We start from the raw sequence: 16,835 nt of genomic DNA on the forward strand, positions 1-16,835 counted from the left end.
CCTCCACAAGAAAAAGAAATCAGCTACTGCAGGACACAATGAATGTAGCTGTGCAGCATGGAAATCCCCAAGAGCGACCTTTTGGTGATATTCAGATAAAATGCCAGTTCAGCAGCAGGAAGTAGCTTGCTTTCTCTTTGTTTTCCCTTCTGCCCTCTCCCACTTACCTACACACAAATCTAAGTCACACTCTTTCTTCTCGATCCTTCACCTCCACCTTCACGAAATCATGAGAAGCTTCAGCAAACCCAATTAATCTACAAACCCGATTTTCTCTCCTCTAGCTATTTTGGATACTTTTGGGTACTCCTCCACTGTTTTACCAACAGCTTACGGATGGTCTTTTCTCTAGACTAATCTTTAGGCTCTTCACAAGAAATACACAGGGTATGTTACGGTAAAGCTTCCTGTGCACGGGATGACTTCTTTCCATACCACCTGGGCCTCTCACACTGCCCACGCAGACACGGAAAAAGCCCACGAGACTGGCAGATGACATATTCGCTGTTGAGGAGTTTGGACTGGGAACAAATGGCTGAATTTGACGGTCCTTTGGACACCCTCCTCTAGGGTCCTCCTGCTGCAGGAAAGGGGTGGGGGAAGAGGGGAAGAACGGGGATAAAACAAGCAAAAAAACCAGCAGTTTATGACCTGGAGATGAACCAGATACGGTCTGGTATCTGGTACACTTCTATATTCACTGCAGCGTTCATTACAGCTGTTGATTACAGATGGCAGGCTCTCTTCTCTGACACAATGGGTGGCAATGAAATATTCCCCATCACACAGGCAGTGAGAGGCTGTGGGGACCACAGAAAACACACAGGAATAGAAGCACGCGAACTGCATGTGCCGTGGGAAGTTCTGCTCAAAGTCTGATTACAACAAAAAGTCCCAGGAACTATCTGAACTGTCTGCCTGCAATACTTATCCACTTCACAGACCAATGCAGCACTACTTCAAGGCAGTTTATTCTGGTCAAAACAACCCGGGAATCACTGGCGAGCTACTGTGAGCGCTGTCCTCTGTGTGCCTGGGTCACATCTCACATTCTGCTCGGAAACCACTGGGTCGTGTTCAGCTTCGACTGTGCTCCGGGGTCACGGACTAAGCAGGAGTTTACTTTCTTGACCCTGGATTTTCCCATATGGAAAAAAATGCTCCATTAGGTCACAAGCACACCAGAACATCTCCCAGGCACTTTTCATTTTCATGTGGCATTCCTCTGACATGCTCTGCTTCCTACGCTTACCATTTGAAAAGTTTATATAAATTAAAAATACAAAACAGCAGCAGAGGGCAAGCCAGAAAATGTACAAGTTATTTCTCTAACATATGTGGCTTTCAATAAGACATAATTAATGGACTCAGGAAATGAAACATGTCGTGTATTTAGAAAATCTGAAATAAATGCTAGGGTGGGAGTAATATTGCACAAAGGTTATTACCAGGAGTGATGCAGCATAGCAAAACTGCTGCGACTGACACACAGATCTGTCGATGCATATTTCTCCATCAGCATTTGGTTTGTATTCTAAATTGGGGCTCGTGTTTGTACTTCTGATACATCTTTTTTCTTATATTGTGCACACCTAGTCTGTGCCTACTGGCGAGGATTTTTTTATGTCTTTTCTAACAAAATAATTCTTGTTTGATTCCAGATACCTGTTTCCTTTGTGCTGCTTTCATTTGTTCTTCTTAATACACAACATGATTTGTTTATTTACTCCGATCTCTCCAAATCAGTGGGGGAGAGGGCCAAGATGCTCTTCCCTTGACTCACTTCTGCAGTCACGTAACCAGCCCCTCCTTCCCAAGCAGTGGGATGCTGCTGGTTTGAAGTGTGAAGCACCCAGCTCCACACACCCCAACAACAGTCCACGCTTCCCACCACTGTTCTCATTTCAACACCTCGCCGGGACAGCTGGCATGGCCAAAGGAATCCTTTTTCACACCAGTCCTACCCCATGGGTTAACAGTAAGGTGATCCTGTGAGATGTCTTGCCAGTTTCTAAACATATTTTCCTCGAAAAATCTATTTAGACAGCATGCAGAGACCCTGGCTTGTTGGCACTGTCAGAGACCAAATTCATCCAGAAAATCCTGTCAGGATTCCTTGGAGCTGGGCCAGAGACCCCCAAGATCTGGTTTGCCTTCTTGTCCAAGTTGTGAGGAGGCACTGTGGAGAAGGCAGCCAGCACATCTGCCTCAGTTGCTGCTCTGTAGAGCTGAGGAAAGCTGTGCTCTGAGGGGAAATCCAAGCACAGCATGGAACTGCTATAGGGTGAAATGACATGGAAAGGGCACAGTAGTTCTACCGGCCATAGTCCTTTCCATGAAAAAAACAGAGACAAAGCATAAGTGAAAATAAAGAGAGCCCTATCGTACTCCGCTGGCCCTGGCTGAGCTACAGCCTTTAGGGCCTCCAGAAAGGAACCAGAAGCTACCGGTATGTCACAGGATCACAGAAAGGTTTGGGTTGGAAGGGACCTTAAAGATCACCTTGTTCCAACTCCCTGCCATAGGCAGGGACACCTCCCACCAGCCCAGGTTGCCCAAGGCCCCATCCAGCCTGGTCTTGAGCACCCCCAGGGATGGGGCACCCACAGCTTCTCTGGGCAGCTCTGAAATGAGGAGATAACAGCCAGAAGAGAGGAGAGCTGGTAGGTCTGAAGAAAGATGGAGAGCTGAGCTGTTTCTCGAGAAGTGGTAGGGCTTGGGACTACTGGGGCAAAACACAGAGCTCATCATTTGTCGGCCATGCCACAAGACAGGCACTGAAATAACAGGGCAAGTGAGGGGACCGTGTTATCCTCCACTTGTGGTGCCCAATGCAGTGGGTGTGCTCTGGGGCTGACGATGCAGATGTGCTACCCCAGCTGCCCCCTGCACCCTGTGCCTCCCTCCCACATACCTGCACCCACCCCACCGCCCACCCGTCCTCCCGGCCCTGCACAGCGCCCTTACAGCAGCTGCTTTCTCATGAAGAACAGCGTGAAGGGGAAGTGGGACAGGAGGCGACAGGGGCTGAGACGCAGTAGTTTGTCCACCTACTTTCTGCTAGATAGGCAAGGAACAGCTGCAGGCACCTCTCTTTCAGAAAAGGAAGCCACGATTTTGTTTTCCATCAAACCCTGGCCACATTAAGAAGCAGCTTTTCAGAAGTCGCAGAATGTCACCGCTTGCCCATTCCAGGTCACAAGCAAAGACATGATGAGGATTTTCAAAAAAGTCAAAATAGAAATAAAATAACATGTTATGACTAACATCAGAGCAACAAACCTTCCTACACTTCAACAGCAGTAGTTTCATTTTAGCAACTGTGTTGGTAGGAATTGCCAGCAGCGGATAGAAAGACTGCAAGTTAGAAAGGTAAGAAAACAGAAATAGGAAGATATAAGCAAGGCCCACTGAAACAGTTCATAGAAATCAGTAACACAAATTTGCTGACCAACGTATTTGCCTATATATTTTTAACACTCAGATTTTAAGAGAAAGTACGTTTCACCACATTTGCAAAAATCGATGTCCCTAGCAAGTACGAACTGAACTGCTGCCACCAGGACCTGGCCATCATTTACTGAAGGGGTTCTTAACTTCCAGCAGAGCTACTGAAAAACAACTCTGTGGAGAAGATTACACATATTGACAGACATGGGCAGTTTTTAAAACATACTGGAAAAATATTTGGAATACACCTACCTTATTTGATTAATTAAAAAGGCCTAAATGAGTAACACAAACTAGATTAAAGTATGTGACCTACAAAAAATTAGACCACACGTGGCTTGTGTCTCCTTGAAGTAACCTTAAAGAAATCAGCCCAAATATCACTGAAAGATTTCTACATATTTGACTACAAATACTTCTCCGATGTAAGATCAGCAGCTTTCTAGTAGAATATCATATTTCAACAATAGTCCCCAGCTAGTGAAAATTTGCATGAGGTTTTTTAGCTTTGAATATCAACCTTAGCGAAATACTGTGTTCTCTCTTGAGGTGTGATGAGCTGTTGCAAAAAATGAGTATCTTGCAGGGGACATTGTGATGCTAATTCTAAGACAGAAAAGACAAAGTTTGAAAAGAGTAATTGGAAGCATTGCTACTACTCTGACCAGTTTAATGTGTAAAATAAACAAGCACAGAAACACTCGTGGACAAATAAAACTGTTGTGGGTACTTCGTGGGTTCATGTCTCCTCACCCCAATACAGTACAGATGAAAGCAGTCTGTCCAACAAGTGGTAGCAAGGATTTGTGCAGCTGCAGTATGTGTTGTGCAACATTTTTTGTCCTACTATAACAATACTTTCACTCCAATCCACTAAGAGACCAAACGTAACAAAAATTTCAGTCTGAAATTCAGAGAAAACTTAAGCCTCCTACAGGCTATGGCCATAGACTTTGCATTTCCAGAGTCCATTTAAAAAAAAAATAAAAAAAATCAAATGTTTGTGCCCTCAATCTGGCTTATTTTCTGCAATTGCTGCTGATCAGTCTTCAGAACTGACGTAATTTGGAGGGCTACAAAAGTTTGTTTGAAAAAATAACAACTGTGGCAGGGATGCTAGCAACAACCACAAAAGATACAAACGCTATGCAAGGACAAAGGGCAAATATTAGTGCCGAGTTCCTTGCAGCACTCAGTACTCAAAAATATGAGCTTAAATGTCATGGTTTTGTCAATTCTCCAAGCGCTAGCATTCCTTATAAAAGTGGTGTGTTAACTACAGGCCAAGTTTATCAGAATCTCACTTCTTCTAAAGCACATTTCTCACGGATGCAGAAAAGCCTGGAAATGCAAAGGATACATCCCGAATTATTTACTTTTCTTAAAGTTCATGAATAAGTCACTCTCACCACTGACGTATTTGACTCTTTTTTTGTTGTTGTTTAATGCTGAAGGCTAGCAGCAGTGACGCCGGCTTCTCCTGCTCCCTCCGGGTGCCTCAGTATCCCTGCCTTCCTCCCACCACACCTTCTCAGGAATTCATATGCAAGCTGCCAACCCCAGCAGTCAAATCTCCACGGCAAGGCAGCAGGGATGGTGTTTCTGCCCACAGCTTCCTGCCTCGCTCCTCCGGCCTAGCTGAGAGCGGGTATCTGCATTTTGGCTCTACTGGATCACAGTCTGCCACCTAATCAAAACCACTTTCAGCAATGGGTTAAACTAAGAGACTAGAGGCACTACTCTCTGGCACAAGAGCAGGACCAAGAGCTGAATATGAAAATTGGGTCAGAGCAAAAGGTTAATGAAGGCTGCGGCCCCCTCTGAGAGCGGGCAGTGACAGAGACTGAGGCAAACAATACAATGGGCAGGGCTGGGATCTTGTGAGGCACCTCCCAGCCTGGGGTGACGAGCACCCCAGGAGAGAGTGCCCCAAACTACTACCACATTTACTGGTAGGGCAACAGCTCAGTGTTGCCCTGCACTTGGCAGCACCATGATCCTAAAACCCTGCAGTAGTCAGCACCAGTGACTGGCCCTATGCTTCGCAGGGGTTGCAAGGCTGGAGGACTGTGGCTTCCCCAGCTTGCTTTGTCTGAACTTTTCTTGACCTGCCTGCAGCTTGGTTTTATCTCAGTTCAGCTCTAACGACATTTTTCCTGATGGCCCAGATTGCCTGTGACTAATTGTTTTTACTTCTGTTTATCTTTGTGTGGTACCGTCATGATTTTAGAGCTCCAAAACAATGATGCAGCGTAGAAAAATACAGGCCTGGTACGGTAACGGGAGGTCCTGAGGAGCAGAGATGGAGGATGCAGCAGGGAGGAGAACAAGAGGTTGGGAACAGACTACAGACACTGGAGGCACTGTGTCTATAGATGGCTCACCCATGGTCACCTGAAGAAACACCGACTTGGGGATGGCCAAAACTGCTTTTAGGGGTCATAAACAGAAGAAAGAAAAAGTATCTAGTGTGTGAAAGGTAACCCGCATACCAAATTCGGATGTAACGTGTTACTGCAGACCAGTGGAGAAGGAGTCAAGCTTAAAAGCTTGTTAGTAAACATGAAAAATGATCCCAGGTGGATCCCACAGTGAAGAAGAAGAAACCATCAACACAAACATCATTTTCCTTCCAGTGAAGGACTTCAGATACTGACAGCTTGCTGAAACACCCCCATCCCCACCACCAAAACAACACTACCAACCTTAGGATCCAGAGGAGTAGGGGAAGCGTGAGCATTACAGCAGGAAAAAGAGGTAGGTACTGCGCATGTCCAAGCGTTTTAATTGCATTAGGTATTGCTTTTCCTGTAATTATTGAATCTGGACAAAGAATGATTCCTGAATTAGACTACAAAGATTTTATTTATATCAACAACAACAGCTTCTTGGCATTAGATATGAAGTGTTTCATCTTTGCCCATAAAAAGAGATTTTATTGTAGCAGCACAGATGTAGAATTTAATGTCACTCTTCACCATTTACCTGCACCAGCAGATGCTCCTGTCATCCTGTATTTTTGGAGAGAAATCTTTAAGCAGCTGGGAGCACTGATTTTACTAAGTCTCCAGCTTTTTAAGTCCTGCAGATCTCATCTCTGTAGCTTCATTTAGAGTGTCCTTATGGACTAACAATGCAAGAATGAGAGAGAGAGAGAGGGGGGAAATAACACTGTCAGGATAGTTTGTGATCGCTGGGATTTATGCTCCAAGCACCATCTATTTGCTCCCACTAATAACAAAAAATGATTGCTCACTTGCAGTGGAATCACTGTGAATTATAACATGTCTTTGTCAAATATTTTTAAGACAGCAAATGTCATCAAACTACAACTTTTTAACTCTGTTATTGCCTGACTTAAAATAAATAAATAAAAATTGGAGAACAACAGGCTGTTTTAAACACCAAAAAAAAATCTAAATAAAAGGTTAGCTTCTATGAGAAGGGAAGCAAACTAGTACTATGACAAAATGAAATCAGATTTACTGAATTCTTCTATCAACAGCTTTCAATCTATTTTGATTTGAAAATTCCCTGAATTTTTTCCAGTGGAAGAACATTTCAGCATCAGATAATTTAAAGCTACTGATTGTAGGCTTGCTTTCCTTAGTCACTTTTTATAAGCTTGTTTGCATAGTTGATGGACAATGTAAAACCACTGACTTAAACATTATAAGAACCAAGCCAGCTGTGATTGTCAAGACTAATTTTTTTTTTTCATTTTACATTGTTTCCATCTGCTCAGGACTACACAAATTATTCACCTAACTTTCTACATTTTTCCATGTTTGGTCTTACTCTAGAAGACAATTTGTATTCAGAAAGTGTGAGCACAAGCCTTTCTGGGCATTTTCCAGTACTGAAAAGTGGAAGCCTAATAATACCTCTTTATCCAACCGAGAAAAAAAAAGTCACCTTTTTCAACAAAGAAAATAAAACCAAACTGTAACTGAAATCCTATATGGCAAATAGTTCTTTGTGAGGTATGCACTTACAAAAAGCAAACAAGCAATTCATTAACAACAATGTAAGTGAGTTAAAGAAAAATCAGAGTCTGGCGTTAACCTACAGCAAGGGAAGCCAGGCACCTCTGGCTGAAATCCGTGAGACCTGTGCCCAGCAGGTCGTTTAATACTGAAGCTGCAACTGTACCAAACCCCTGTGAAATTTCAGGCTACTCATGGGTGATGCAGAAACATTGGTATCAGTGTGCATTCAACAAATGTCAGCTCTTCGTTAACTCTTCCACTCTGAAAAGCCCTGTGGCTAAGTACAGGAGGGATAGCTCTGTGATAACAAAGTCCCAGATTTTAAGGACTGTTTGCCTTTAAGGACTGTTTGCCTTTTCTATCTGGGAGTGGGCAATGGTGGCACCAAGACAACCAACGTAAAGCATCTTCTATTTTCCTCCCCAGTAACACCCACAAGTCACTCCCGCATAAGTAACAATAAAGTTTGCACAGCCTTATCTACATGGATTTTCCCAATCTAATCTGCAATATTAGAAAAGGACTCTTTATGCTGCCAAGATTACAAATCAGACTGCAGGAGTCCATAGTTTAATACCTACGATTTTTTTTCTGGTTCTTGGACAGCTGTGACCATGTGGCAATTGCTGTGTGTGTTTTTCAGGCACCTTCACAAACCACAGTCTTTTCAGCTCTCACATTCAGATTTTCCTTTTTTGATCACGAGTATGGAAAGTGACCTCAGGACAGAAGACATCTTATGCTTTTTGGGCTATATGATTGCAAAGCTAAAACGTTAAGTTACAATATGCCAGTGTCATCTCACTGGTGATGGATGCAGCTGGTCATAGACTAGTCTGTGATGCTCCTATTTAGTGCACTTATTTTGTCTACTCTAATAAAAGATGACTTGTATTGGATGCCAAGTACTTACTGGTACTTACTGGTGCTTCTGGGAAGAGAAAAAGCACAGTTTTTAAACAAGACCCACTGAGGAAATTACAAGCTGCTTTTACGTTAAGTCTTGAGGAAAAATCGTCAGCATTTTTTTGTGTGTTGTCTCTTCCCTTCACTGCTGAACAAGATATCCAAGCTCTCGATTACAGATAATCTGGAATACCACCAAGTCCATTTCTCAAAAAAAACAGGTAAATACCAATACACTTGTATGACAAAATACGATCACTTGAGCTCACTCATTCCTAAAGCTCTGTGTGGCTGCTTTACCCACAGGGATCCACAACCACTGCTCCCAACAGTGCCTTCTTGAAAAAACAGTCCCCTGAGAAGTTTTGTTTTCCATTTTTCCTCCTTCCACACAAATACTACCTGAAAGCTCTTCTATTCCTACTTTCTCTCTCAAAGATATACAAGGCTGGGTGGTGATGTTATTTGACTTTATCACTTAACCCAGCAGTGCCAATGGGTTAACACACGTAACCCATTGTTCGTCTGTGGATAAAGCGCACCAACAGGCACCGTACAAAACAAAGCTGGTCTGTCACATATATCAATTCAAAACAGAAAAGGGTTTTCTTCCTGTTATAGCACATAGATTTCAAAGTTTAGCTAGAAATTCCCCCTGATAACAATATCTTTACTCCACATCTTAATGCACAGTGAAGACCACCAAAAAGAAGGCGTCTCAGAGTGGCTGCTTTCCCTCCCACCACCCATAAAAATCAGTGCTGGTGCCCTGGCTCAAACAGGTTTAGCTTCTAAAGCCAGAGTCTGTTCATTTAATGCTCATCACCTTCACTGAAGACTAAGGTAGCTGTATCAACATGCACATCTATTAAATGGAGCCTGTGTCACCTTGTGGGATGGCATTAATGAATGTGAGAGTGTCAGCTGAAAGACAAGAAAAACACCTCAAGATGGAGATTTCTACATTTCTGAAGAAAAGCTCCCAATTGAAGTGGTGGACGCCCCGTTATCAAGATATTTACAGGATTTTCTACCAAACCTACAGGTTTACACAGCTGCAGCTTTCTCCACCCAAACCGGTGTCTCTCCACACAAATATTCTACTTGGCAGCTGCCTGGGACAGTTCCCAAAATCACCATATCAAAATCACAGCAGATCTGACTAAAGGAAAGTCACCGAAGTGAACGTGTACAGTCACGGTGAAAACGCCTCCTTTCAGAAGCACGAGATCGATGTTCAAATGTTCCACTGAAAATAGCTCGGTGTTAACAGCTGAGCAGTGCTTTCTTATTCTTTGTCTTTGTTTGCTTGTGTTAACCTGGGCAAGAAGTCAACAAGAAAGTACAATTATTTTTGAAATTCATTCAAAGATGACTATGCTCTCATGGAGGCCTGAGCCACAACCCATCTTTTAGACCATCTCATCTGCGTGCTCTAGGCATTTCTGGGGTTAAAATCTAGCAGGAGTTGCCTTACGATTTTTTTAATATGGAAATTACAGAACAATCTTGAACGTAATTATTCCCAAATGGATATATTTTCATTTCAAAGCCAAATTAGCATAAACACATTTGAAGAAGAAATTGACATTCTCTGCCTGTCACGCTTGCCTACAAACCCCCAAAATACTTTGGCACATTTTATTTTTAGTTTTTGTAGCATCCAGTCTCTCCAAACAGAAAACATGCTGTTAAAAATACCAGGACAGAAAGCTCCAACCGAGTTGGAGCTACCTTCTCTTTTGTACTGCCTACAGCTTAGCACAGATACAGCTCATACAGGCTCTGTTTAACTCAACAAAAAAATGGTTTACTGCAAATTCCTCCATTTCTCTCTTCAACAGGAACGTGAGATGCCTTTTTCCCTGAAACTTAAACCAGAAACCTCTTCAACTGATGCTCTTCCAGTTTTTCTGGGAATCCTATAAGCAACAGCCATGCCACTCTGAGATTCTCTCGAGCGTCAGCTCTCGGGAAAATGCTTAGACAGAATTTCAAATTAAAACTCTGAGATGTTTACCAGCCAGCGAAGCTTCACTTAGAGCTAAATAAAACCCAGAATACAGAAAAAAAAAAAAAAAAAAAAAAAAAGGCCAAACCCAAACTGGGACACAGATTCTAAATCTAAGGAAATAGACCACGGCTCTAATAAATAAAACAGAAACTCTGAAAAAGCACTCACACATTTTCATGTCTGCCTCCTCAGTCCTCCCCCCTGCCATCCACCCTCTTGGATCGTCACTCAAAGCTCTGTGTTTCCAGCAGAGCACTCCCCTTCCAAACTATTAACAATTCAGTCCATAAACAGTGTGTTGTTTTTGTTTTTTTTTTTTTTCTTTACTGTGGCAATTTCCCAAGTAAGGCCTGTGAGATCATCACACAATTGTTTTTACCACGGAACAATAACTACTTAGTACCACTATGTAATCATTAATTAGGAAGCAGGAAAAAAAAAATAAGAGAAGTTGCACTATTCTCTGCTGCTATTCTGCTAGGCACTTAAAAACCTCAAAAACACAAGCTAAGCACTTATTAATAAACAAGTAACTGGAGAGCTAAACACAGTGGTGCCAGAAGTAGGCACCACTTAAAAGCCATTTAAAAGGCTTCTTGCTGTGGCCCTGTGCTCCTGCTGTTTTATGGATCATTCTCTTAAAGAATGACCTGATCAATGTCCTTATTGCAGATAACAGCACATAAAACAAGAACAGCAGCAAGCAGGTTACTCACCCTTACTCCACGAATTCAGCTCTGTTTTGAGCCTGGTGCTGAGACGAACTGGCATCTACACAACGAGCAGTCCCTCGCCAGCAGCCAGCTGCAAGTTTAAGCATTTGTCAAGCTAGGAAGGTATCTGGGGCAGGGCTGTCACTGCCGGGAAGTATCGCACCCGTCACTTGTCACCGCGGGCACATCACGGATCCTCCACCACAGTTTTCACATCGAGCAAGCTTTTCTTCCGCTGGCCGTGAGTTGCTGCCCAACTATCAGCCTCTAAATGCATCTTTATCATGGACTAACCTTACACGCCTTTGTTCAGCCCTACAAATTCACTTCAGGCCCAGTTATCACAGATTCCCCTGTGTACTACAGGGAAACTGCAGGGCAATGCAGTTGGACACCTCAGTTTGTGCCGCTGTCTCCCTGCCATACCCTGCTGTTACTTGCAGGCTGTCATTAGTCCTCTGGTGGGCTACGACATCCTGCTGTCAGTTCTCACCTCGCTGCTATCAGCCGCATTCCCAAGCTCCCTATTACTCCAGCTACATCGCTGCAGCAATTAAAAGCCACGTTTTGCCAGCCTCCCTGACATATCCAGCCTCCTCGTGTACCATCGTGCCTTTGATCATCCCCGTAGCCCTTCTCCGCATCTGCCACGCTGTGAGCTGAGGTTTCTGGGATGCTGCAATGAGTGTTGCTCACTTACTAAGCACCAGCTCAGTGGAAATACTCCTGACACTTTCCTGGGTCCCATCTGTGGTTTTCATGACGGTGTCAGATTGATGGGCCAGATACAACCTGAACCCACTTACCCTCACACAGGCCTTTCTCCTTCAACGTCTTCAGCTGCTGAACTTCCCGATCATGGATAAAGGTCCTGCCTTACGTCCTAAACCGAAGCTGTAGCACCACCCGATTTCAGGCCTTCTACACAGATGCCACCCGGGTGCCTAAGCTCTGTTAAGTTAAGAGAAAAAGGCAGGAGCTGGGTGCCTAATTAAAAATCTGCCTCTTTCCACTGATTATATAAGAGGTTAGCCTGCTAATTTTGACACCAAGGTTAAGTGAATTCCTGCCAGTGTGAGGCCTGACACTTTGCTGTGTTAAATTCCCCCCTTTTGGGCTATCTAATTGTGTGGGTATTGTTCCTATACAGCCACTTCACCTAAGACAGTGCCCTGTGAATGAATTAATGTCCTCCTCTCACCAGCAAGTTTCAACAGCCTGCTTTCAATACATTACAACTCCAAAAAAAAGTCAACTAACTTCATAACTAATTCATCTTAAATATCCACCTCCTGTTGTCTCCCCTTGTGCCATTTCTCTGCTTGAGCACTCCACTAACCTTCCTCCACCTTAAACAGTAACTTTGAAGCCACCCGATATTAAATGCCTCAGTAGGATCCAGAGAGACCAGATCTAGCACAGCTTTCTTTTTCTAGAAAGCCTAATTTCTTACTCAAAAAAAGATATTAGGTCAGTCTGACATGACCTGTCTTAGTAAAATAGATTATATTTTATCCTCTTCTATCCACCTCTTGTGTCTTTAATTATTCATTCCTTCAAATTTTTGGTAAGGTTTTTAAGGTCAAATTAACAACTCTAAAGTTGCCTAAATCATATTTTCCATTTCCTTAGAGGGTTATATTATAGTCAATAGTATCAGGTTACAAAAATCCTTTTAAAAAATCTTAGCTGATCTATATTTTAATTACACAGTAAAAAAGGTTCTTGTAAGAAGTTCCTAATTGCATGGCAACTTAACAAGCCACTCTGACAGAGTGAAAGTGATTGCTTTTAAAACATACAAGATTCAAAAACTGTATGCTTCTTCTGAGATTACGAGAAGTTACGTATACTGGTTTCAAGACTTCTGGAAATCTCCTGAGACCCCCAGGTGAGAAGATACACAGCAAGATATAGCTATGGCCCTTTTTTGACTTGCTGTGTGAAACCCCACTGCCGATCTGTGAGATGTGTCTGGGATCTGTGTTGCACAACATCTGTAAGAGGTGCACAGTACCTCAAACTCTCACCGTTCAGGACAATTCCTTACGTTCACCAACTGTTAAACATGTTCGTGTAGACTTTCTGATTCGTTGGGTCTCTTTCAAGCACTGTAGATCTGGAGAGGTTTTTGTGCTGAGCCATGATTTTCCTAATAAAATTTAAAAGTTTTTTAAAGGGATAAATATATCACACAGTTCAAGAAAATAGTTCAATAGCATGGAAGAACCTTTTTTTTTTTTTCCTATAAGAAACTTCCTGTTCTTTTAGCACTTTCTTATCGCCATCAAAGATTTCTCCTGATGTAGATTTTAAGACTGACCCATCTTCCTGAGAGCCCTGGATCACTGGCAACTGCTCCTGACTTCACCAGGGGCTGCTTTTGATGTACGGAGGTCTAGACTTGAGGACCCACATGGCCACTTCCAATCTTACCTTCCTAGCTATATGGAAAATACCACTGCAGGCAAACTCTGCAAATGAAACAGAAAATGATCCACAGATGAAGTTCCCAAGAACGAAAGCAGCATGGCAGGGAGCTGATTTTGTGGGTTGGGTTAGATGCTTTGGATTAAATGCTACCCTCTCAGCATGTTTTAGTGACACCATCCTTCCTGAAATGCTCACAATGATGATTCTGTGGTAGTTCAGCTATGTATCTCCCAAGGATAATGCTGAAATTATTAACAACTAGGTACTGGAAAAATTGTAATTTAAACACTGTAATAGCTTTATAATTAAAATGCAAGCGCAGGGGTAAAATTAGTATGTTATTGAATCAAATGTAAACTAGGACAGGATAATGTTTCAAACACTCCTAATGCCTTGATGTAACAGCGGCATTTAATTCCAGAAAACCCTTCATTTATTTTGTGCTTGTATGGAACCTAATGTAGGTTAAATACTTGTAAAAAGACATAGAAGTCATCGCAGTGAAGAAACAAATACTCCACAGATGATTGTATTCTCCAGATGCTTAAAACATTTGAAATTCTGCTTCTTTCTTCTCCCTAAGTCTCTGCCCGCTACAGATGTTCTCATTAGCTCAGTCTCATCCTGTCCTCTAACCCTTCTGTCGGTCTGTCTCCGTGCGTTCAGGCTCTACTCAATCTGATTACGCCTTCGTTTGGTGTGTTAGTCAGACTCAGCCCTTTGTCTCTGTCTGCATTGCTGGTGTCATGCTTAATTCTTCAGGCTAGAATCAGCAGAGTCAGATAGAAAAACACTTAATGTAATGTAGAACATTATCAAAAGGCCAAGTGCCTCACATTACGCACTCGCTGCACACGTAGTCACTGCAATTATACACACTAATCAGCCATGGCATATGCAATTGATCCCACACTAACAAGAGGGCAATGAACATGATGGTCTACGAAACACAATTGCTGCGTATTTAACACAGCCATGCACTCACACGTGGCCTGCTCTGCATTTTAATATACTTTACCAAACCGGTAAGAAGGGAAAAGTGAGAGGGGAAGGAACAAACTAATGAATGCTGGGTTTCATTAAAAAAAAAGAAAACGTAACAAAAACAGATAGTAAGCTTGCATTAAAAACTAAGAGTAACAGTCACCAAGAAGCTTTATGTGCTACGCACACGTTAAGGAGGCACAACCAAAAAAGTTATGTGGAGCTTGATGCATACAACGCTGCGCTTGACTCTTAATGAAGAAACCACCGAATCCAAATTAGCTGAGAGAAAACATGCACCAAAACATCAAGCAAGCAGGCAAACAGAAGTGGGTGGCACTCTCTTCTCTTTCTTTCATGTTTCCTCTTCAGAACCAACTTAACACAAAGCTTCAAATGAGTAGTGGGATCTGTCTATATGGAGCTGATTGCACAGCCAGGGCCGTTTTTGAGAAACACTTAATTAGGATGATACGCTGTCCCTGCAGGGCAGCCCTAAATGCTGTTTTTTTCCTCTATTGTTATGGATTTCTTTGAGAGTGTGGAGACAGACCCCACGGGGGAGAAGGCATGGCTGTCTTGGGGAAGAATAAAAAATTCTTTTTTAATTTCTTCAGTAAGAAGCCCACTGAACTGGATGGAGATGCAGGATTGCCCCAGGCATATCTTTTCCAATGGAGACAATGACTAACAGAAGAAAGAAAGATGGCATGAATGACGAGTATTACTGCAATTCCTTTTAAGTCTCAGTAAAGCTAGCTCCAGGCTCTGGCAATGCTAATTTGCTGCTGGCAACCTCATCCCTGCCTTCTTGGGATCCAGAAAGATCTGTAAGTGCATGCCTGACTCCCAAACTATTCCTAACTGAACCGTTTGAGATGGCACAAGGAAAAATCACACACAAGCCCCCAGAGCATCCCGTTGTGCACTGCGTTCCTCTCTGCCCCCGTTGAACAGCCCAGTCCACAGTTTTCACTGCTTGCTTTAATTCCAGGTTCAGGTACAATCGTGGCAATACCCTTCCATGGACTTTTCAGAAACCAATCCTCAGTCTGCATTGAGACACGCATCTGACACAAGGAAGGCAATTGCTACATGAGAAAGTGCGTTTGCTGACTCGGCCTGAGATATATAGGAGCTTGTTCGCCCTCAGCAGTAGTAGGGAAAAAATGTCTCTGAGAAGTAACAGCTGTTCACCTCTGTCTCCAAGCTGTTTGCTGAGCTCTTTAAAACAACACTGAGGAGACCAGAGGAGGCTGAGGAGGGTTCCCTCCCAACTCCTGCATGTGATTAACCACATGGCCACAAGCCTGGTATTTCACCTCTCACGGCCTCCTTTTCCCAGGCCAGCAAAACCTCCTGCCTCCAGCAGATGACCTGATGGACTGGCTGCCCTGTGGTAAAGGCCATGCCCCACACAGCACCAGCATGCCTGCCGCCGCTTATCTCGGTCCCTGAAGTCCCAGACATGAGGCGCAGCTGGTGAGACCGACACAAGGCCCACCACAAGCTGCTGTGGCCCAGAGGAGGCAAGAAGAGCCCCATGGCTGATCCCTGGGAGCGAGAGGGGAAAAAGGTCACCTCACAAGGGTCTTCTGCAAACAGGAACCCCACCAGGACACACATTCACCTCACAGCCTGGTAACGCAGCCATCAGTCTCCTCACACGCCCACATCACATGGAGAAGGCAATGCTTGACAAATGTTTGTGAGGTGCCCGACAGGATTCAGCTCCCAGCCTAAGGGATACTGCTCTATGCTAGAGCAATACTCGGCGACGACAAAAACCAGATCTGCCTTCTTCCCTCTCCGTTACCCTCAGGATGTTCAAGGGAGGAAACCTAAAGAACCGCCGGTTTGTTCTTACAGCAGAAATAGGTTACAAATACGGGCCTTTCAGCGCAGGAAGTACTTTACATCTCACAGATTTCCACTTCGGTCTTTCTAAGGCTGAAGTTCCTTTTGCTTTACCTGTTTCTAACTTTTTTCATCTTTGAACCTTTGCATTCAGTGCCCGTAGATCACCACACGTGACAGTACTAATCACTAAAGTTGTGTTACCTTCCCATAGCTTTCAGAGATGAAATTTGGCATGGGTACCCAGTTCTTTTTAAACAAAGCCTAGAAGCTTAAAAAGGACGGTGTTTCTGACTGAATGGATAGAAATAAACAGTCTAGCATCACAGGGAAAACAACAAATATAGGAACAAGTGGAAAAAAAAATCACTAAAAACTCATAAAAAATGCAGAGTGTTAACACTTTATAATTTAGTTCCTCTGCCATTTGCATCCAATGGAATCCGGACTGTGGGTCAGTTCTGAGGAAGGAGAATCTAAGAATAAAGC

The 16,835-nt window shown here is 43.3% G+C and overlaps 1 protein-coding gene across 21 annotated transcripts in view; it reads right to left on the reverse strand.

The window, feature by feature from the left end:
- The window catches only part of INPP4A (inositol polyphosphate-4-phosphatase type I A), a 111,204-nt gene that overhangs the window by 55,840 nt on the left and 38,529 nt on the right, over positions 1-16,835 (reverse strand). The window contains exon 1 of one of the 21 annotated variants that reach the window (XM_027446473.3): positions 11,076-11,137. The exons of 19 other annotated variants lie outside the window; for them this stretch is intronic. The gene's annotated coding sequence lies outside the window, so the exon portion shown is untranslated. Of the gene's footprint in view, positions 1-10,527; positions 10,578-11,075; positions 11,138-16,835 lie in introns of those variants that run through there. One more of the 21 variants, XM_027446466.3, reaches the window with a different exon arrangement.

This window comes from Anas platyrhynchos, chromosome 1 (genome assembly GCF_047663525.1).
Source record: "Anas platyrhynchos isolate ZD024472 breed Pekin duck chromosome 1, IASCAAS_PekinDuck_T2T, whole genome shotgun sequence".
In the NCBI taxonomy this organism is placed as follows: Eukaryota; Metazoa; Chordata; class Aves; order Anseriformes; family Anatidae; genus Anas; species Anas platyrhynchos.